At 38.1% G+C, this 23,412-nt stretch overlaps 1 long non-coding RNA gene across 1 annotated transcript in view; it reads right to left on the bottom strand.

The window, feature by feature from the left end:
• The window catches only part of LOC133075996 (uncharacterized), a 74,790-nt gene extending 54,438 nt beyond the window's left edge, over positions 1-20,352 (bottom strand). The window contains exons 1-2 of the long non-coding RNA XR_009697440.1: positions 20,317-20,352; positions 8,711-8,759 (exon numbers count right to left, since the gene is read on the bottom strand). This is a non-coding gene — a long non-coding RNA (uncharacterized LOC133075996). The remainder of the gene's footprint in view (positions 1-8,710; positions 8,760-20,316) is intronic.
• Between the last annotated feature and the right edge of the window lie 3,060 nt (positions 20,353-23,412).

Below are 23,412 nucleotides of genomic sequence, written 5' to 3' on the forward strand. Positions count from 1 at the left end.
AAGAGTGGAGTCTGTTTCCCCCATCCTGTCGAAGTCCTGCAATCAATTCCCACTAGGCTTCAAAGTCTGATTCTCTAGGAATTCCTCCTCCCATTGCCAGACCCCCAAGTTGGGAAGCCTGACGTGGGGCTCAGAACCTTCATTCCAGTGGGTGGACTTCTGTGGTATAAGTGTTCCCCAGTCTGTGAGTCACCCCCCCCCCCAGCAGTTATGGGATTTTATTTTACTCTGATTGCGCCCCTCCTACCATCTCATTGTGGCTTCTCCTTTGTCTTTGGATGTGGGGTATCTTTTTTGGTGAGTTCCAGTGTCTTCCTGTCGATGATTGTCCAGCAGCTAGTTGTGATTCTGGTATTCTTGCAAGAGGGAGTGAGAGCACGTCCTTCTACTCTACCATCTTGGTTCCTTCTCCCCAACCTGTCTTTATTAGCACCTTTAACATGCAAGCCCTGTGCCAGATAATGGGAGTATGATGATATTGAGGTAAATGGTCTGATTGACCCAGACCTCTGAGGAAGCCTTCCTCTCTCTCACCAAAATCTCCTAAAAGCCTTTTGTTCAAACAATACAAAACCATGGAGTTTTGCTGTAATTCTCCATTTATACATGAAATCTCTGGCTTTTCTAATTCGCCAGCATGCATTATTTTGCTCCAAATACATAAAAACCCTATAATTTTGAAAAATCTTTCAGTTTAGGCTGCTTACACTGCGAGCTCACATTCTGAGCCCTCTGTATCCTCCACAGGCCTCCTTGTTATGCGTGCTGTGTGCTGGGGCATTATCAACAGTGCTGTATTAATGTTAAATGTGATGCAGACCAGCTTCCTGATGGATTGAAGCTAAGAGAGGAAATACCAAAAGTCTGAAGCTCACCGCATAAATCAGAAACTACTTCATGTTGTGACCATGATAAATACTTCTGAAAATATCTACGAGGAAAAGTTTAGAAGAGTCTTGGGGCACTGTATTATACCTGAATTAAAAAGCAGCCTTGCTAAAAATGAACTTTTCTCCAGGCCAGTATGCTTGTTGTTTTCTGTTTATAAATGAAGTATAGCAAAAACTCTATAAGGTATTTAAGAGATCTTGCAGTTCAAATCCAGCTTGCATTTTGCAAAGGGGTGGCCACCATATTAGGCAGACAGGGTTATTTTTCATAGAGCTAATATGTAAAGGTCCTAAGTGTTTGTCAATCTCTTGCTTTCATGAACTATACCAATTTCCTTTTATCTTTTCATTTTGACAGATATCCCTTCTCTGCCAGATTCCAATAATAGCCTATTAAAGATTATTACTCAGTTTTGTTCAATATCTGGGAAGTTAAATATTTTATTCTTTGAGTTTATTATTTGGACTCCCATACAAGATCCCTGGAATGGGTTCTGAAGACCTAAAATTATGGTGGCAAATGGGTTAACTAAAATGACAGAATAGTTGGATTTCACTATCACAAAATCATAGGTCTGTTTCTGCAATGATATTATTTTCAACTCATTTCATACTTTGGTTAGAAATTGATCTCTTTTTTAGACAAGCTGAATTCATTTTGTTCCTCAAATTACTGATTTAGAGTTCATGGATGAACCTGGTGGGTTAGGATAGTTTTGTGAATAACAGTCTCCAAAGAACAAAATGGTCCCTTCCATTACAACAATCTAGAGAAAGAGTGTGTTGTGTTAGGAACACACATGTCCTAGACCGGAAATGTTCCCTTACCAAACTTAAGGAGTATCTTTAACTCCCTCATTTGTTAATAATAGCATAATAGTAATAGAAACAACCAACACAGGCCTTCAGACAATGAAGCTATGTTCTTAATTACCATGCAATACTGATTCAGCTTCCTGTTTCATAAAAGAGGAACAATGCTATATTGAATCCATTTAAAATAAGGTTAATAACTAAATAGAAACTCTATCTACTCTATATTAGTATAGCAACATCACTAAAAGGTCCAGCTCTGGAGTCAATGTGACCATGGGCAAGCTACTTCAACTTACTCACCCTCAGTTTTCTTTTCTGGATAATAGAGATGCAAATAGTACCTTTATTATTTCATTTTATGAGTCAAATAATGTAAATAAAATTATTCCAATACTTTGTGTAATGTTAGAGCTCAGAAAATGGCAAATTACATTAACACTATTATTATTATTATAACTGGTATATGTTACAGCATGTAGAAAAAAAAGTAAAAGCATTACACAGAATGGTTAAGGTGAATATTCAACAGTGACATGATTGAAGACTATCACTTGTCCCCTCCTGAAGACATTGAGAAGACATTAAGAATAATGTGTCATTCTACAGTCGGGAAAATACCAAAGCAAAACCCAGAAGAAGCTAAGTAGCCTGGAGGTGGATGCCAAGAGGGAAAAGCCTCCTGCCTATTAGGTGTTAATTACATTGGAGCCAAAGGAGGTAATTTAAAAATCACACTGAGAAACATTTAATAAAATGAAACTTTACACAAGCAGTATATAAGTTGCTTAAATAATTCAGAGCCTTTTAATGTTTAGCTGTAACTTTGTTGGGGGTGGGTGTAGTAGAGAATCAAGACAAGGAAATGCCCAAATCTGTGAGGATCACATTGAATCCAAGATGCCCTATTATAGAGGGGAAGATGTATCGACTGGGTGAATTACAAAGCACAAATTCTGTTCCAAAAGACAGGTGCAAATTCAGGTAATGTGAAGCAATAAACTAAATGCACTTGAAAAAGTGTTGGTAAAGTCAAATATATTTGAAACATACACACTTCAATGTTGTTTAATTTTGTTTATTATTTATCTGTACTTGGAGAAATCACCATATCCTCCCCAACACCACCACTACCACCACCTCACCATCTTCATGGTCCTATTGAATTTTGAAAAATAAAGCCTCAAAAAATCATGCTGTTAAGGGTTTGAGTTCTGGGGGGGGGGGGATTTAGCATTTTTTTAAATTGGAGTATAATTGCTTTACCATGTTGTGTTAGTTTCTGCTGTACAACAAAGTGAATCAGCTATATGCATACATATATCCCCTCCCTCTTGGATCTTTCTCCCACTTCCCCATCCCACCCATCTAGTCATCACAGAGCACCGAGCTGAGCTCCCTGTGCTATACAGCAGGTTCCCACTAGCTGTCTACTTTACACATGGTTGTATATATGTGTCAATCTTAATCTCCCAATTCGTCCCACCCTCCCCTTCACGCCCTGTGTCCACACGTCCGTTCTCTACATCTGTGTCTCTATTCCTGTGTTAGAAATAGGTTAATTGACTATTAACTCTCTTTGAAAAGCCATTTGAAAGCAATTGTGGAGTAAAGAAAGGAATGTTTTGAGGAATAGGTGCTAGTCTTGGATGGACATGTCCAGAAGTCTGGAAACCAATCCAGGAGAGTTTTCTTAGAATAGAGTCCACAGTCTGGTAACTGCCTGGACAAGTAGACTGAGTAGAGGTCACGTATGAGGGACATTTTTTAAATGTCCAGGGAAGGGATCGAATTGAGGAGAACTTGCTAGTCAGTATTGCCATTTTCACTTAAGTGGGAATTAGTGCCTCCACCCAGAATTTCCGCCAGTCAGCCAAGAGTCCCCTTTTAGTTGGAGTGAGAATAGTGCCTGCTCTGACCTGAATTGTTTCTCACCACATTACTTTATCATCTAATGAGGATGTTTCCTCACAAAGCCCCAAAGTTACAAGTTAAACAGTTGGGGAAATTATTAATTAAAAACAAAATTTTCTTCCAACCCAGAAAACCTCTCGAGAAAAGTTGTAGAGAAAAGAGTTTATTGAAAAAGCATTAAACCAGAATGTCATGCACATCACAGGCAGTACTCTGAGAGACTGCAAGACAGAAAGAAGTCTTACCCATTTATAACCAGGTAAATACAACCTACTACCTACATGGTCTCTAGATAAACAACAATTAGTCCTCAAATAAGAGGGCACAAAAGTACCATTTATTACACACAAACTTACCCTAAATTTACCTGGTAATTGGAGTGACCATCCATGTTATTTAATTGATTTATACAAAGGAAAAATAAACTTCTCATATCTTTTTGACGAGAGGTAGTTTTGCAACTTGGAGCCCCGTGCCCACTGAAGCTAGGCTCTTACCATCCCACAGCAACTGAAAAATAGGGGTACTATCTCTGTTGATGTTTACTTTTCAAAGAGATAGCTCCCAGACCCTTAAGAAAGACACTCCTGGGTTATAAATCTGGCAAGGGGCTTATTTAGTTTCTAGAAATTTTTACATACATTTCAAAGAGACAGAGAAAGAACTTACAAGTTTTCTAAGGTATATGCTCTAACAAAAGAGAAGGATGAGAAGATGTTCCCTATTTCCAACAGGGAAAATTAAGCCTCTTTTTAAAAAATTTTATTTAAATGGGGACCTTGGACCTCAATGCAATGGTGGAGAGGCATCCCCATGCTGGTGCTCATGGGTGGAATGAGTGACCATAGTAGGGCTCTCCCACCTGAAACAGCAACACAGGTGGTGACCATTCCAGTGAAGAGAATAGTGTCTGAAATATTTGCTCCTTAAAATGTTGTTGAAAAAATAATAATAAAAAGAATACCCAACATGTAGCTTAAAGAAAAAGACACATGTATAATGCATTTTAATGCCCAGTTTCATTGTTTTGGGTCATTTAGAAAATGGTAATGATGTGATTATTTCTCTCTGGCTGGCCAACATGTCTTTTTCTCACCCAGTGGATTCTCAAACACTTCTTTCTTTCTTGTACTGAATTCAGAGACTCACTTTTTGTTTGTTTGCTTTTTCACCAGTGCATGGAAATTATAACGCTATCCCACAGTGCGTCAAGATAATTTACAAAACCTAACGAGAGAAACGATGGGAAAATGTTTCTAAAGTTAAAGTGAAGTATTGCCATTGCTAAAAGTAAAATGGCTTGGGATAATTCAAAGAATGGTCACTCCAAAAGATACATTAGGCTTTTGAACACATTATACAGAAGATGTATTTAAACTGAACATCTGAATAGGTACTGGTTCCCTGAAAATGTTGATTAAATTGGCTTGTAAGAGGCAAGGGTGGGGGAAGCAGGAGAAGCATTTCTTATTGTAAGGCATTTCTCTCTTCCTCATGGATAATGCATAAAACAGCAACAGTTGTTTTCACTGGTGTTTGTCCTTGGAAAACTTTATGTTTACTATCTTTCATAAGCACTTGTGACCATCAAAGAAGACATTTTGTTTTAGGGGCTCCAAATCACCTATATCTTAAGATAAATCTGAATTTTTCTCACACCAATATCTCTGCCTGAACTAGAGTCCAAATATCTGACTTTGTTCTTGTGTAACTTAGCTTTTACAATCAAGTCACAAACTTGATCTGATGAATTCATTAAGAGAAAAAGAAAACTTCCAGGATATGTCATAAAATAAGTAAATACAACCCAACTCCCACATCTTTCCTGTTTCTATCTAATATTCTGGGTAATTAAATTTATGTTTAGAATGATCCTAAAGCTTTGGAAAGTCTTTAGAATGTTAATCATGTTGTCAATGATATTCCACAACATTTTAGTGGACATTGATTTCATTGTACCTCATTTCTTTGGAAACTGATAATCTAAGTATAAAATGGTTAATCCTGATTAAGCAGACTATACATGTGATTGGAATATTCTTTTTTGTAAACACATTCCTGGAAAAATGATAGTTGATTACTCATAATATTTTTCGTTAAAATAACAAAATATATAGATATTGTAGGCTGGCTTTTCATCAAACTGATGTCTGAGCATCATATGGGTGGATCCAAAAGGTCCCTAGAACCCAGACACCACACACAAATGCTAAAATGCTGTGATTACACAAGGATAGTCACTCGGTTTGGCTATTGTTTACAACTTGTAAAGATACCTATATATCAGCCACCAGGAACAACTTAAATATTTTCCCTTTTGATTCTTTACACCAAATGTTGACCAAGCAGAATGCCATATTTTCACCCAATATGTTTTAATAAAAATAGTCAAGAAAAGATATATCTATATTATTCCTAAAGTATATGCTGGTGATAAAGAATGTATGAGGTAGTTTGTAAACACACCAGCAGTGATCTGTCTTCTAACAGATGGTGAAAACTGGGCTGTACTTAGCTCAATTTTAATAATAAGCTCTTTGAGAACAACAAGGCTGGCTTCAAAAAGGAGCAGCTGGCAAAGACAAAAGAAATAGAATGTATTCAAGGTTGGTCTAAATAGGTCTCCAGAGCATTTCTGCATGAATGGCTTTGTGGATTCCCACTAGGCCTTATCCCTCAGACAAACTGTAATGTTTCACATGATCCATCACATTCTTAAAATGAATGCACAGACAATGTCCTGGAAGTGAAAGTCCTCTTGTGACAATTGCCCCTTCCAACTTGTGTTTCAAACTTGAAGGGAAAAAAATAAATTAAATGCATTCCACTGCATATTACATTCATTCCTTGTTAACAAAAATATGCTCAAAAGATAAAAACATTTGTCTTAATTCAGAAAGGGTTTTTTAGGAGAAGGAATGAAATTCAAGTTTATGTTTGTTTTTAAATAAATTTATTGTACACTAGTTATTGAGTGTGATACCTTTATGTTTACTTTACTATTGATACTCAATCTAAATATAAACTTGAGCAGATTTTTCAAGTCAAATGTCAGTGGGACAATTATGGAGAAATCCCTGTAGTGTTCCTGCTGATACCTGGTAATGCTACAATCTTAGACGTCTGCAGCAACTAAGATCAGATAACACTGGTAAATGACAGAGATTGCCACACCTATTTTGTATGTCTCTTCCTCTAAAGAACACTATGTCCTAACAAGAATGTGCAGGACACTCACTAAAGAGAAAATGAAGCCCAGGATAGAAAACGTGGAAAGAGTATTATCCAGTTGTTTTCAAGGAGCTTAATGTCAATTGTTGGTAAAATTCTAGAGCTGGTTATTAAACACATAGATTTTGAAGGTAATCACTGGGACAACAAACCTAAATTAATAAAGAAAAATCATGCAACACTCACTATAGCAGAGACTAACTAACATACTGCTAGAGAATGGAAGCTTGTTCTGTGAATTAAGAGCCGTTTGTGTCCATTAGAACTGCATTTGAATCATAGCTCAGACACATACTAGGTGGCTGATGCTGCATAAGTTATTCGCATGCCTGAGCCTCAATTTTCTCATATGTGAGATTGCTATAGTAACTGTAATTGTGTATAAAATTAATATTTCAATGAGTTCATAATGTAAAGAGTATATCTTTACATACTATATCCTCCAGAAGTGTAGGAATACTTACTATTAATATGCAAAAGTTTTTCAAAGGAGAGTCTAGAGTTAGAAATAATTGTGAAAGATCTTAAATGAACTTTGAACCATTGGGAGCCTGATTAACATTTGTAGAAAGTCTTTTATTGTCACAGAAAGGAGGGGATGGTGACTCGTGCTGTTATTCCTACTTCATAGAAAGGCTGTTTAGACACAAAGGGTTCTCAGCCCAACTATCCCACCAGTTAGGTATAATATTTGCTTTTGCCTGTTTCCAAATTACAACCATTATAAAACATCTTGACCTAAACTATGAACCCATTATTTAAAATGCCAATTAAATGTCATTACAATATAACCTTTCTAGCTCTTAACCCTGAGGAATCTGGAATAACTGAGGAAAACAATCAGAAAGGATTGACCAATTTTAAGCCAAGAGTGAAGATTCTAAGGCTGATGGGTTTTGGTGGTATTTTCCCCTGTAACAATATCCATTTTACTAGATTGTTCTGTGAGATCTGCTTTCCAAAATGGTATCAAAGTAGAACAATCTATAAAAGTAGCTTGGACTATTTATTTTTCTGATTATCCTTAGAAAAATACTCAGTTCAGAAAATCATGAGCTTGTAGTGGCTTGCTATTAAATCCAGTTTTATCTACTGATGATAGTTTCTTCAGTTTTAAAATAGAAGAGAGAGCTTTGATGATCATGGTCACACAGTATAAGTACTGAGGCCATATGCTGTCCGCTGCCCTTATTCAGGAGATCATTTGTTCACAGCTCCCATCTTTGCAATGTCTGATTATCTCAATTATTGTCAGTGGTTCTTAGAAAGGGGAGAACAGTCCTTCCATTAACATCTGAAGGAAGTAGCTTGCTGAGAAGCTCCACTCATCTATCAATCATAATGAGCCAGATCTCTTTTCAAAGGCATTCCTGCAGTGAGAACTCATTCAAGTGTCAAAGCACAGTTATAATTGAAAAGTTGATTTTTACCCTGGTAGTCTTGAAAGTCTGAGGATTAAACTTGATTACCCAGATCCTAATAAAATGTAAAAGCCCAGAATGTATCATGAATTGTAGAGAAATCCCCTAGATGGGGAGGGGGGAGGTAATGTATAACATATTAGAAGACCCTCAAACCAGTCATAAGAGAACCTGAAAAAATCACTCAGACACTGTCAAGAGTGGGGATCAGAACACTGATTACAGGGAAAGTGGCTAATGTTAGTAGTAGAACTGTCACCTGTGCCCTCAAGGATGATGAGGAATATTTGTATCCTCAGAGTAAAAGAATACAGGAAAAAAGCTATCCAGTGTATAAAAGACAAAGTCACACAAACAGGCTGCAGACTTGGGTGTGGGTTATCCCTAGGGGTTTCTTATTTCAGTAAGGAGAGAAGGCATGGTGTGGATAATGGGTCATACCTGCTGGGGAAAGGTATGCATCCTCAGTAAGCCAGGTCTAGAGAGGTACCTGTGGAACAGAAAAGAAGCTACTCTCAATAAGGTCGACCTCTAGTTCAGGGGCAAGAAGTATGCTATGGTTGCCTCCCCTTAACTCTGCCCATCACCTCAGCCTGTCCACCCTAACCTGGCCTGTTGCTCAGGCCTACAGTCATAGCACAGTATCAGTGCCCACAATCAGAAAAAAAGGCCCTCTGTTCTCATGGGTTTCAGGGCATGCTACACCAAAATATGGCTCCTTGGCATACTGAATATTTCAGGCTGAAGGAATTTGAGAAATAACATGTGTAGGAAGGACTTTCTGACCTTCCCCTGAAGCAAGTGTTAAAACCCTCATGTGAGAGGTACCCTCCCTCCCTATACCTGAAGAAAAGGAACATCCTTATGTGGACTAAAAATTTCTGCCTGCCATTTCAGCAAACAAACAGCAAATGTTGCCAGCCATCAAGCCATCAGTCACTGCAGCTACCACAGTGGCTCCCTGAGGGGAATTCAGGATGGAGTAAAATAGGATACTTGTCCTAGATAGTTAAGATGCGTATCAAAGTAATAATTTCAGTGAGCCCAGACTCTTGGATCTTCCGAAGCATAGAAAGCACTAAAATCGTGAAGTTCGGCTGTCTGTTTTTTTGTGATTAGCAGTATTCTTTTGACGTTTGATACATTTTTTTTTCCAGCAAAAACTCCTATATGTCTTGATTCTTCCCTTACCTCTTTGGAAGAGTTCCTCAGAGCTATCTGAGAGGCTGTCTCCTGGGCTATAGTCCTCTGTAGGGTCCATGAATAAACATAACTCTCAACATTTAGATTACACTTGTTTTTTTCCAGTCGATGATTTTGGTGACCAACAAAGGGACACAGAGCAGACTTCTTTCCTTCAGCTGAACTCTACAAGGAACCAGACCTTTGGTACCAGCAGAGACTTTTTGTGCCTGTCCACCTTCTCAGAGAGTCCAGACAAATTTGGGTGGGTCTTTCCTGGGTCTTGGACCTCCCATTATTGGCTGATGATCCTAAGTTTTATTTGGTGGTGTTAAGCTACTCTCTGGATGAGTAGGTTTTCCTTGAAACTTAGTTTCAAGAAGAGGTACCTGGGTTATCCTCAGTTGAAAGACACTCTGTGAGGGGAACCACTGACTGAAATCACCCACCCTGGCCAAGCAAGATGGTAACCCCTTGCATGAGTTATCTTACAACAGAAGGTCCTGGTAAGGAACATGGAACTAACAAGTTACCACCAACCGGAAGAATTCGGGAAAGGTCAAAAGGAGAGAGGAAACACCAGTCCACATGGCTTAACAACCTCCCAGAATCCTTCTCACTGGGATCCATCTTGGCTGAGTGATGTGTGCACCACCAGGAGGGACCCTGAGTCAGAATGATTGGCCAGAGACAACCCAGAAACTAACCCCATTACCATAAAACCGGTGACTGTAAGCCATGTGGCAGAGCAGTTCTCCTGGGTTCCCTTACCCTGCTACTCTCTGCCCAGGCTCCCCCTCCTAATAAAGTCTCTTGCTTTGTCAGCACGTGTGTCTCCTCGGACAATTCATTTCTGAGTGTTAGACAAGAGCTCACTCTTGGGCCGTGGAAGGGGTCCCCCTTTCTGCAACAACTCAGTAGGTTATTCTCAGTTGAAAGACACTAAGAAGACTATTTTGGGGAGAAAACTTTCTAGATCTTGTGAAGGCTACATCCTTTGTATTCTCTTGTGGGGACGCCTCTTGCATCTTTTTGGTTTGAGTCACTATTAAGATACTACCCATCAATGGCCAGATGATAGATCCTTTAAATTAGAGAAACTTCTAAATTGGTAAATTTTTAGAGAGCTCTCATTATAACCAGCTGTTTTACTGGTACTTATAAAAAAACAAAATATTAATAGAAGGTCGATATATATAGTGGCTAACATGAGAACTCCCTTAGTTTAAAACAAACGAACAAACAAACAAAAAAATGGTTTGAGAAGCCTTATTTGTGGTCTGGGCTTTCCCTCAATGGGTCTAACGCATCCTAATAAAACATCAGATTAATTGTTAATTACGTTGATTAAGAAGAAGCTGAGGGAAAAATCAAGAGACTTCTTCCCAAAAAAGGTGAAAATTTTAAAGGGACTCATCCCAACAGGGTAGAAATCTTTAGATAGCTATTAAGAAATGGGATAAATAAAACAGATATTAAAAGGATTAAAACAAAAGATTTTGATACAAAACTACCTAAGGTTAGATGGGCTAAAGGGACCCCTTATCAGTCCCTAACATTAAAGGACCCCAAACAAGTCTGCTCTATTTACCCCTTTATATATAATATATATTTTATATATATATATATATATATATATATATATATATAATATACATATTAAGCTGGAAGAAAATTACACTGAAGTACCTAGCCAGAAATTGTTTGGGGCAACAGTTAGGCCAATTAACCAAGTTAAAAGATTAAGAAAAGGGCCTGAGTCCCTTGGCTTAACCCCTCACTGGGAACCCCAAAGCCTTTATACAAAAATAGATAAAATAGATTAAAAGGAAAGCTTCTAGGACTCATTGTAAGACTAAGGCTTATTGATGGGGTCCTAGTGGAAACTAAAGTTAAAGGTATAAAAGTTGATAGAATTGAGATGAAAGTTTATAAAAAATGGTATATTTAAATGTAAAGTGGTTATATCACTTTTGTCTAACTATATTGTGGGATAGACATTACGTCTCACTGCGGAATGCTTCCCCTGCCTAGTATTATAAGACAGGGTATATAAATCTGCCCCTCAGGTGATATTAATTAAACATACTAAAGGAAACCAATAGGGTTACATGAGCCCACACAATATGAAATAAAAACTGGGAGATAATATTCAGGGGCTGATAAAAACAATAATAGAGATTTTTCTGCTCTGGGTTTAACTGACACCCCCAGAAAGAGAGCCTTTGTTGAGTGCCTTGTGCAAACTTTTGAAAGCATGATAAATTGAGCCCTAAAGTTCTAGAACCTAGAACTCTTGATTTTCAGTTTAGTTGCAAATCTTCTCACTGATACAAAAAAGCAAATTAAAGAAAATGTAGTTGGGCAAATCAATCTTTTAATTTTATTTAGGAAATAGACCAGTTCTTTGGGGAATTAAAAGCAACTGTCTTTGTCTTGCAAATCTCTGCAAATCAGAAATGTAAATATAGCCCACAATGACTTGAGGCTGAGCCTAAGAACCTGAAACCAAAAGAAAAAAAGGAGGGGGGGGGGAAGCCTTTTTAAACTGAAACCTTGGAAATATTCCCTCACCCAAAATCTAATTCATAGCCTCCTTAAGGGTTTATCAAGGACAAACACAAATCTCAAAAGTGTTTTCCACAAATAATAAAGCTTTAGTCATCTGAGCAAATAAATTTAACTTATTGCAACAGTTATTTATGAACTAGAAAGTTTATAGTGTAATAACTAAGTTTTAAAGTGAAGCTACGAGATCTCTAGTTATGTCTGTTTGTCTGTCTGTGTGTACATTATACATATGTATTAAAGTTAGCTTAGGTTTTGGTTTAATTGGTGAGGACATGTCTTTGGAGTCATCAATATGATGTTACCTGTATTATACCTAGGTTTACTGAGGGTCAATAAGTTTATGTTGTTTCTGTTGCAGAGTTTGTCAGAAAAAAAAATTTTTTGGTATGATGATATTTTCATAAGTTATAAAATAGAGGTAAATGAGATAAGAGTTTTTCAGGTGAACTCTTTAGGAATAATTATATTTTGGGTATGTCTATCCAAAATAGTTTCTCCAGAATTTTGGCAACCTGAAAGAGTTTTGCTAAGTTAAGTTAAATTATGGAATTTATTGAATATCCAGATCATTTTGAATAAGATAAAATACTGGAACATTGACTGTTAAACAGGTCTAAGTTTACCTACCTTTGTCTTCTTATGAGAGGGAAACTAAAAATGTTTGGGTTTATTAGACACATATTTTGTATCACATTGAGGAAAGAAATTTTGCTATAAGAAGATATACATTTCTAGAGGTTATGGAATATGCTTAGTTTGACAATCAGGAAATACTGGCATGACAAACAGTTCAGAATTACTCATTTCTCAGGTTTCACTAGACATTAAGATTTTTAAGGGTTAAAATTATAATATATGTAATTAAAGCTACAGGGATAATAAGAGAAACATTTCAGTACTCAAAGAAAGTAGAATGTATGTTTTCAGGAAAAGAAGGTAGGAGGAATGGAAGTACATTTTGTTAAGGGGAAAGAAAGTGGTTTTGTCCTAAAGCTGGTTATTTCTAAATGGGAAAGAAAAATAAGAGATAAACTAATATAGATGCAGAAAGTTGAGGAAGGTTTGTAGGAAGGGAGTCCTGAGTTTTATTCCTGGTCAGGCTGGATTTGGATTGAATTTAATTAGGTAAATGAATTTTGTTATTGAGAGTGGGCTGGTGCAGGACTAGAGTTTGGTTTTCTCTTTCTGTTAAGAGAACAACGTTTTCTTAGAATGTTGACCTACTTTTGATAACAGAGTGTGAGTTTCTCTGCCTTCTAAATGATCAGTATTTGCCTTAAAGATCTTTTATTGTCACTTTGGTTGAATGAATAAATATTGTTTAATAAATTATACGGGACTAAAGAACTGATAAATATGATTTATAATTTTATGACTTTTTTCTTGAAATATACTGGCTTTTAAACTTCGTTTTCCAGAAAAATCTTTCCTCTTATATTAACTGTGACCTACAACAATTTGATAAAGTATACTTTGTAAACAATGATGAAACAATTATCTTTTTCTCTCTACCTGATCTATCCAGAATTTGGCTTCTCCAGCTGGCTCCCCTGTGGATGTGATGGCTTAACCAACCAGATTACAACTAGTTATACTAACCATTGTTTTAATTTGACCTCTCTTTTTATTTTCAAATTATTTATGCCTTGTGCCTCGCTCTGCTGTACTATGACTTTATTAATGTTATTAAGTGTATTACTTACATTCTGTCTATTTTATAAGATTGGTGTCTCTTGCATTATCAAATGTGTAACTAGGCCTCCAACAAAATTATTGATGGCTAAATGTCTTGAGACAGTCAGTCATGTATTCTATGTAGATAGAATAATCGTAATACTTTAACTCTAGATATGGGAAGAAGCATCAAGGGAAAACATGTCCTGGATCATAATAGACTTAGTAAGACAGGTGACCCAGAGCATTTTAGGTTATCAAAAACAGCTTAATCCAAAAATTAACATATTGAGTTATCAACAGAATCCTCACCTGGTCTAGGAATGAGCCTTCCTATTGCAGTGGGACAAATGAGAGAGTGTCATGGACATATATACACTACCAAATGTAAAATAGCTAGTGGGAAGCAGCCGCATAGCACAGGGAGATCAGCTCGGTGCTTTGTGACCACCTAGAGGGGTGGGATAGGGAGGGTGGGAGGGAGGGAGATGCAAGAGGGAAGAGATATGGGAACATATGTATATGTATAACTGATTCACTTTGTTATAAAGCAGAAACTAACACACCATTGTAAAACAATTATACTTCAATAAAGATGTTTAAAAAAAAAAAAATGCTTCCCAAACCTTGGTTGAATTTATGACCAAGAGGAGGCACTGTGGACAAAAAATGTTGCCTGCCATTTCAGTAAATAATGTTGCAGCCATTAGCCACTGCAGCCACCCCAGTGGTGCCCTCAGGGGGATGCAGGATGGAGAAAAACAGGTTACTGGCCCTAAATAGTTAAGATATCAAAGGAATAATTTCAATGAACCCAGACTCTTGCATCTTCCCATACACAGGAAAGCACTAAAATCATTAAGTTGAGATTTCTGTATTTTGTGATTAGCAGTAATCTTTTGATGTTCAGCTACATTTTTTTTTTTTTCATCAAAAACTCCTATATATCCTGGCTCCTCCCTTACTTCTTTGGAACAGTTCCTCAGAGCTATCTGAAAGGCTGTCTCCTAGGCTATAGCCCTCAGTAAGGTTCCCAAATAAAACATAACTCTCAACTTATGGTTGTGCATTTTTTCCCCAGTGGACACATCTCTGAAGACAAAGAGACACAGAGAGAAATCTGAACAAACAAGCCTTGTTAAGTTTTCCTGAATTTATTACACTTAGCTCATACTCTTTGCCCTACCATATCTTTCTTCAACTTTCCACTGGTCATCAAACCTAACATAAAAACACTCAGGTTTAACCATTTCTTTGGGTCTTCATTTCCTTATGAAGACTCTTGGGTCATGTAAAACTTATATAATAAATTTGTATGCTTTCTCTCCTGTCAGTTTAATTTTCAGACCCAGTCAGGAACTCTAAGAGGATCAGGATAAAGGAAAACTTTTCCTCCTTTACACGATCGTCTTCCTTATCAACTCCCTAGCCTCTGTGACCACTCCCTGCCTTCTGCTTTAATCCTGAGCACTGCTTGTAGTTTCCTAACTAAATAGGTCACTTCATATCTGTTCATTTTGAGTAATACTGGTCTCCCCAACTCTACCTCCCTGACATATCTTTGCTACCCTTCTTCCCTTAGCAAATGTCTATTTATTTTTAAGCTTCCATTCAAAAATTTTCTCCAGAGAGCCTTTACTGACCTCTCCTTACATCTGCTCTTCAGGTTAGACCTCTGTGCATCCTATCACTGCATTATTAATTTATTTATGTGTCTCTCCTTTCAGACTATGACCTCTTTGAGGGCAGACAGAGACTGTGCTTTATCATCTTATACTTCCAGGGTCCAGCATGTGAAAAGGTACTAAAATTGAATGATGTATTACCTATACCACCTTGAGTGGCACCAGGTTGGTGGCCAGGGAAATATTTGTCTCACATACAAGTAGGATCTGAACTGCTCTGATTATCACAGTTGTCTCTAAAGGCACATTTCTTCCTAAAGCCCACTATTATAGACTTGAATCAAGGGCTCCCAAGAAGAACAGAAGATTTTACCCCAACGGGATTAAAGTCTGTGCAGATGGAACCAGGGAATTGAAACTGTCCTGGCACTGGAGCTATAAAACACATAAAGAAATTTTAGTGAAATGGTAGATTCAAGGATCCAAATTAGAATATACACACTAATCATTCTAGAAGAAAAGCCTCAAAACCTTGAAAGCCAGCATGGGAAAGAAGACCAAAATCCAATTTGCAGTGATTAAGAAAATGAAAACCCAAATTGGCAAGTCCACAGAGACAGTCAGTTTAAGTCAAGGACTCTTAAGACTCCTTTTGGGTAAAATCAAACAATGAAAGTCTCCAACATCATACTCTCTGATATAAATCCAAATGGACTGGCCTCTGGACTCTAGAAGGGAACACACATACACACACACTCATATACACATATACACATCTTCAGGAAACAAGGAAAATATAACTCAACCCAGGGTTAAAAAGAGACTATATTAGGTTAACCAATATGTTAGCTGATAAGAACCACCAGAAACCATAAATATTACTTGCACTGATATCAATTTTAGGCCAGAAATTTGATTTTAAAGTCACCAGTGACCCACAAAGACAGGCTCAGTAACCAACCCTGCCAACAAATAGTAGAACCCACTGTAACCTCTTCCCTCAAGTTACTCTTTTCTAAATCAGTCTCAAGAATACAGTTAAGTGATAGAGCTTGTGATTTTGTTTCCATGAAGACTGGGACATGAGTTCTTAGCTTCTTCTCTAGGAGGAAGTACTAGTAAGGTTGCACATTCCCCAAACATAGTGAAGGCTTTAAAAAGTTCTGGGGAGCCAGAAAATATGACAAATGTCCACTACACATACCTAACATATGTATTCTTCAAAGCCACCCAATGAGAAAGGTATTGGGTTGGCCAAAAAGTTTGTTCAGGTTTTCAGGAACAGCGTATGTACAAACCCGAACGAACTTTTTGGCCAGCCCAATATTACCTTCCAAAATTTCCAGATGAAAAAAATAAGGCAAACTGGGACAGTAACTTGCACAAGTTATAGAGCTAGTAAATGGCCAGTAAAAGAATCCAATTCACTGCAGACATCATCATTCTCCACGTGGTGTGTGTATGTTTGCCAAGGGGGAAACCCAGAGTCTACACTGAAAAGTGATCATAGAGAGGAGGAATCAAAGAGAATGCTGGGAAAATATTATGCCTTGTCTTTCCCAAACTCCCAGGAGAGCCAGGAGGTGGAGCCTCTACCTACCTTAAATAGAGTCAATATAGCATCAAGGAGCTGCTCAGTTACCCAGCAACTTTGTGGGGGCACGATCAGTGGGCGTTTACATGAGTCCACCTCCCACTGCACACACATCTGCATGCATTTTTCCTTACACATTTGGGGATAGGCATTTAAAATGCAGAAGGATTAAACGCTTTTTTCTCTACAGTGGGGTAGGAGTATGTGGATTAAAAACATTTGGCAATTTTCTTCAGAATATAAAGCTACCCTCACCTTCCTCATCTGAGATTCTGAAGTCCCTGTTATGGACTGAATGTGTGTTCTACCCTGCCCCCATCCCCCGAATTTAATGTTGAAACCCTACCCACAAGTGTGATGATATTAAGAGGTGAGACCTAAGGTAGGTAATTGAGATTAGATGAGGTCAGGAAAGAGCTGCAACAAAAAGAGAGCTTTCTACAAGGCAGGAAGCAGGCCCTCACCAGACACTGGATATGTCTATTCCCTGATCTTGGACTTCCCATTCTCCAGAAGTGAGAGAAATAAATGTTTGCTGTTTAAGCCACTCAGGCTGTGATATTTCTGAAGTAAGCTCCTTTTTCCTTTAACCACAAATCAACGTAATTTATTTATATACATATGTCACCTGCCTGTTTTTCTGCTTGCCTCTATCATTTTTCAACACTAACAGCTGGGCTGAGAGTTGGGACATCTGATTTTAGTCCTGTCTGTGTGACTCCAGACAGGTTACTTCCCTTCTCCGTCTCAGGTTCCTCAATAATAAGAAGAGGGGAGGGGTGGAGAAGAGACAATGATCTCTACTCACAGTCTTCCACATTCTGTCATTTTTTTCTTGTCCTGGCTAACTCACAGAGCAACTGGGAGGAATACATGACATAAGGTATTTAGGAGTGCTGTGAAAATTTTACAGGATCTGAATAATGTAGCATTATTTAAATGTATAACCAGCTGATCGATTTTTTTAAAATTCCTAGACCATTGTGGGCCCAGCCAAGCACTCTCATGCCCCCAATAACTATGTTAGATGTTGATGATGGGAAAAACTTCAGAGTAGAGAACACAAGGTGAGGTAGAGAGGGTGTGTTTGGAAAAAGCCTGTGATTTGAGCCCTTCTGTTCTTGTTCTCTAGAAATGATAATTGGGCTTCTGGCTCCAGCAGGGACAATCCCTGTTTTGGGGAGATTTGCAATGAAACTTCGACAATAGGAGAAAATTGCATTTGTGTCTTTCTTTTCAAACATCTGGTTCCCAGTTCATCCTACACTCTAACACTTGTGAAGAATGATAGGAGCAGGCAGATAAGCCATTTTACCAATGTGACAATGTGGATCTTCATTTTAATTTAGTCATCAGGATTGACAGGATTTTTTTCCTGGTAGCAAAGCATCAGGCTCTTTTGCCTGTGCTGGTTTTATACTAGATTGAACCCCATTATCCCTCGTGTTGTATTAAACCCACACCTTTACAGAGGGAAAAACCAGTTTGTCTTGGGTCATTTGCAAACCTTGTGTTGAGAGTAGCCAGTTATTTTCTGAGGTGACCTCTTAGTAAATATTTAGAAGTGATTGTGTCATGTGTCGATTATGGATTCCATTTAAGCAAGGCTGACATTTCTAAAACTTGGAAAAAGTACTAAACCCTTTCTAAGAAAAATTACTTTAAAAAATAAAAGTTCCTGTAATAAAGAATTCAAACCCCCAAATACACATAAGAATTTTTTTTCTTGTTCACCCTAATTAAGGGCATTAAAGCAAGTCATGTGGCTCTGTAAACAATTCCTATATGTAGGAAGAGTTTTGAACAAAATTGTGAATGAAAAAGAGAGAAACTATTTTAACCAGAGGTGACTTTCTTTTCCTTGCCTTTCTGGATCATCCAACTCCTATCCCTTACTTCCAGTACTCTGTAGGCAACAAGCCTCAAGCTATGGGTATATCTACCTGTAAGGTGTATAGAAAAAGTCTCTAAAACTCAAGGATATATTTATTTTAAAAGAGGATTCTCACAAAGGTGAAAGTGCTTAGGTTGAAGGAATCAATATCTAAGGGTACATTTTCAGGGGTTGACTCGAGAGAAACTTTTGTAAATATGGAGGATTTCCTGGTGCCCTTCAGGTTACTGTTGATAGGCTATTGTTTGTTTTTCATCATTATCCCCATGGGATACCCAGTGGTAACAAGAATTGGGAAAGTTCCTGCAGCTCCTGCCCCTGGAGAACCTGGATCCAACTAGAGGCACAACAGTAGCAAGGGTCCTTGGGCTGAGGCCAAGATTAATTTCTCAGAAAAAGTAACTTGTCCGAGGTTGTACAGCTAGTAGTGGGAGAAAGTTTAAATACAGATTTAGACACCAAATTTCATGTTTTTTCTACAAAACCATATGCCTTCACATGCATGACAGGGAAACACCTCATCAATGCTACACTATTTACCATTAATTGTCCTTTAATTGATTCATGACTGTTAGACTTCCCTTACAAGAAGCTTGTCAACTACTGGAGAGAAGGACACTATCTTATCTTTTCCTTCTATCCTTCCCCACTCACATGACAGCAAAAGAACACTCACAAACAAGAATAGGGATGAATGCAGTATGAACAGAGTAGCTACAGAATGTGTGAGAATGAGATGCAGGAGCAACGTAAAGGAATTATGAATCAGTCTGAGGAAAACAACTGTCAAATGTGAGTTTGAATAGGGTTGTGAAGAACAGAAAAGACATGAATTGGTAAAAAGAGGGAAGGGGGTAATCACAGGCACAGAAATACCCCCAAGAACCACAAAAAGGAAGGAGAAAGTTTACGCAGGAATTCACATGTGTCGAGCTTCACAGAGGCATCATCAGGGCTGAGGGGGCTGGGTTAATTTGATTCCAGTTCCAAAGAAAATGTGATACCCCATTTTGTAAAATGAACATCATTTTGTAAAACATTCACAACTTCTTGTGCCTGAGTGGATCTGATCAAGCCATTCAGAATAGTGTATGTTTCTTGGTAAACTTTTCTATCAACCTGTTAGGAGGGACTCAGCATCTGCTAACTATGTGTGATGTGTTGTTACACTGCACAGAATGTCACCATTAAGAACAAATGGCATCAGCTGCCACCATGCTGCAGAGTTCTATTTTACAAAATGATATGCCATTATTAAGCAGGGAAAGATATTGATTTCTCAGTAGCTTCCTGCTTGTTCAATTGCTTGGTTACAATAACAACAACACTGTGCATTAAATACTCTGAGGAGATACAGAAGGTTTATCCTTGGGTCCTCAATTATGTGGGACTTGTTCTTTGTCCTAGCAAATAATCAAACCCCCAACACCCATCTTGATTATATTTCCTTAAAAGGAAGCTGGCTTTTCATTTTCCTTGTCAAAAGGTTTAAAATGAGAGAGAGCACCTCATGTGGAGTTGGGATGACCATGTGGGGCAGGGTGTGGTCTGGAGGAAGTCAGGTCTGCAGGGATAGGTCCCAGCTTTACCACTGATCACTGTGTTGCCTCAGGGGGTCACACCACCTCTCTGGTCTTCAGTTTCTCTCTCTGCAAAGAGAAAGGTTTGCACTAAATAATCTCTAAGATCTTCTTGAACACTAAAACTATATTATTTTCCTGTGCCTTAAAGAACAGTTTTTTCATTCAGTACATATATATTTAGTGCCTAATATGTGCCAGGTATTGTTCAAAACCCTAGGGATACAGTAATTTGAAAACAAACAAACAAACCTGCATTTCTGGAGTGTAGCTTCTAATAGGTGGAGATAGAGAATTAAAAAAAAAAAAAGTAAATGTATATTATGTCAAGTGGCGGTAAGTACTGTGAAGAGGAATTAAGCAGGACAAATGGGATAAAGTGTGGGATTCTGGAAGTAGGGGTGGGATGGGAAGTGGGATGCCAATTTATTTGGGTCAGTCAGGAAAGCACTGTCTGATAAGGTCACATCAGGGCAGAGAGCAGAATGAAGTGAGAAAGTTAACTACACAGGTATCTGGAGGAGCATTCTAGGTAGAAGGAACTGCAATACAAAGGCCCCGAGGCAGGGGTGTGCTTGAAGTGCACTAGGAATCTGTGCTGTCTCCAAGTGCTCTGGCTTAGAGGGACATCCAGAGGCTCATCTGGATGTTGCTATGTTCCCTAACTTGCCTTCTGCTCCTGCTGATTTGAGCAATGTTCTGGGTAGCATTGGGAACATTCTGGAAAATGCCTACCCTTGAGTATATGGGAAGTCCACAGTTGTCCTCTCTGAAACTTGGTGCACTAGAGAAGAGGAGAAATCTCCTGGGAGTTCATATGAAGCTGTAACCTTCCCTCAAGTAAATCAAGTCTCCTCTTCACAAATAGTAAACGTTATGAGAACTTTTTTTTTTTTTTCTGAAAAAGACAAAGTTGAAACTTAACGTAGTTATATCTGGGAGGAAAAGCTAAAAGCAAAATCTGACCTGTGAAGGTGGGAATGGTCCTTTGTCTAAATGTCTACCATGATGAGAACATTTGTAATTACAGCCACACAATCACCTTGTAGACACTTAATAGCTTAATATTTTTAATGAGTCTCTTTGAAAATGAGAAACCCCACTGTATTAAATGAGCCCAAAAAATGTTATGCAGTTGTGCTGAGGCCTAAAACAAATTGCAAACAGATCCCATCCAGTACGCTGTAATATTAAGTGCCACATTTAGTAGAATAAGATTTTGGCTACCTTGGCTCCAAGCATTCTTAAGAAAGACTTCAAATAACTCCAAACACAACACCACAGGGTTTCCCAGACAGGGAAACTGGATGGCTGACCACATAAGGAATTCTGAAAAATCCAATCTCATGTTTACATCTCTTCTAATTATCTCAACTTATACTGATAGCTCTCTCTTTTGTATTTCTACAGTTTAAAAATCATTAATTTATTTAAGATTCCTCTTTAGAATATACCAATCACTGCTGTTGGGAAGAAGATACAAAGAAGAACACTTTATTTTTCCCTTTGGGTATTTACCCTCTGCCATTGCCTATACATAAGGGCAGCATGAGTTTAGGTATCACGAGACTTGCAAACCAAGTGCTGTAGGAATATAGAAATGAGAGGAAGAATTGCTATTTAAGTAATCAATAAATGCTTCATGAAAATGACAATGTTTTTGATGAACCTTGAGGTAAGGACTCTCCAGAAAAATGAGAGGGAAAGTGTTGGTAGAACTGCAAGGAAGATAACATGGAAAGAGTAACAAACTGGAGGACAAAAGTAGTAAAAGGTAAGAACTAGAAAGTGTGGTGAGAATCAAATAATGCATACCCTTGAATTAAAGTGTTAAGAATTTGGACTTTAAACTGTGGGTAACTGGGTAGCCTTTGAAGCCTTTTGAGCAGAAGTTACATACAGATTAATATTGCAGCAGTGTATATATTTTAGAGTAAAAGGAAGCTACAAACGGAGTCTACAGACTTAAGAAAATCAATTCTAACTTAAACTAGATTGGTAACAATGGTAATACCAGAGAGAGGAGATGAAGAACAACTCTGACCTATACCAGCCATTCTAGCAAAATGTTAAAGAGTTTACCAACTGTTTTGTACAAAATAGTCTGGGGCAGAGGTTGTTTCTTAATTTTTCCTTTAATTCCCACATCTAGCACAGGATTGATCACAAAAGATACGCTCCATAAATAACCGCTGATGGGCTAACACAAAAAGAACTTGTCTTGTGTTAGCCTCTTCAATGAGCAATAATAGAGGGCATTCCCTGCATCCACCCGAGCCAGAGAATGGGCTAGAGTCACAGTCTCATCTGTCACATCGAGTCACAACTAGAAAATTCCCTCCATGAAAAATCCAAAATAGTGGCCCATGCATACTAAAAGTACACGTCAACATCCCTTACCCCACTTCCTCCTCTTTGCGGAAGCGGAATGTCAGGATCCTATGCAGCATAGAAGGCTTCTAAATTAAATTTCAGAGCAAGCTATGGTGCCCCACTCATGACTATGGTCACATAACACCAACATTTTCAGATAAGAAGCAGAAGCACTCATCTAACATCAGCATTTTTAGCTTACTCTGGCATTTCTCAGAGAGGACTGCATGGTCCTATTAAGAACTCTCAAGAGTACTCTCAGTGCTCAGCAAACTCCACATGGACAATGAGGGCTTATTCCTAGGGCACAAAAGAAACTGGAGTAAACTGAGACAGGTGCCACAGTCCCACTTCAGCGCCTGCTCCATAATGCTGTGTTAATGATTGTGTGTCTATGGCATGGAGATGGGGCATGTGAGGTCTTCATGCTTCTAAAAGCTTTACAATCTATATCCCACAAACAACCTTGGAAGAGGAAGAATTTAATCTCTGAGTTATTGAAAACAGTGTTTTAGGCCACATTTGTGAATGTGATTCTAGTCTGAGTTTCCATGAAAATATGCAACAATCACACTTCACGTTCATTCCCTCTTTGATCTTCATATTCTTCTGAAGTTTGATTTATAAACCCAGTTTATAGATTTTGCTTA

Source organism: Eubalaena glacialis, chromosome 15 (assembly GCF_028564815.1).
Source record: "Eubalaena glacialis isolate mEubGla1 chromosome 15, mEubGla1.1.hap2.+ XY, whole genome shotgun sequence".
NCBI classification, from domain to species: domain Eukaryota; kingdom Metazoa; phylum Chordata; class Mammalia; order Artiodactyla; family Balaenidae; genus Eubalaena; species Eubalaena glacialis.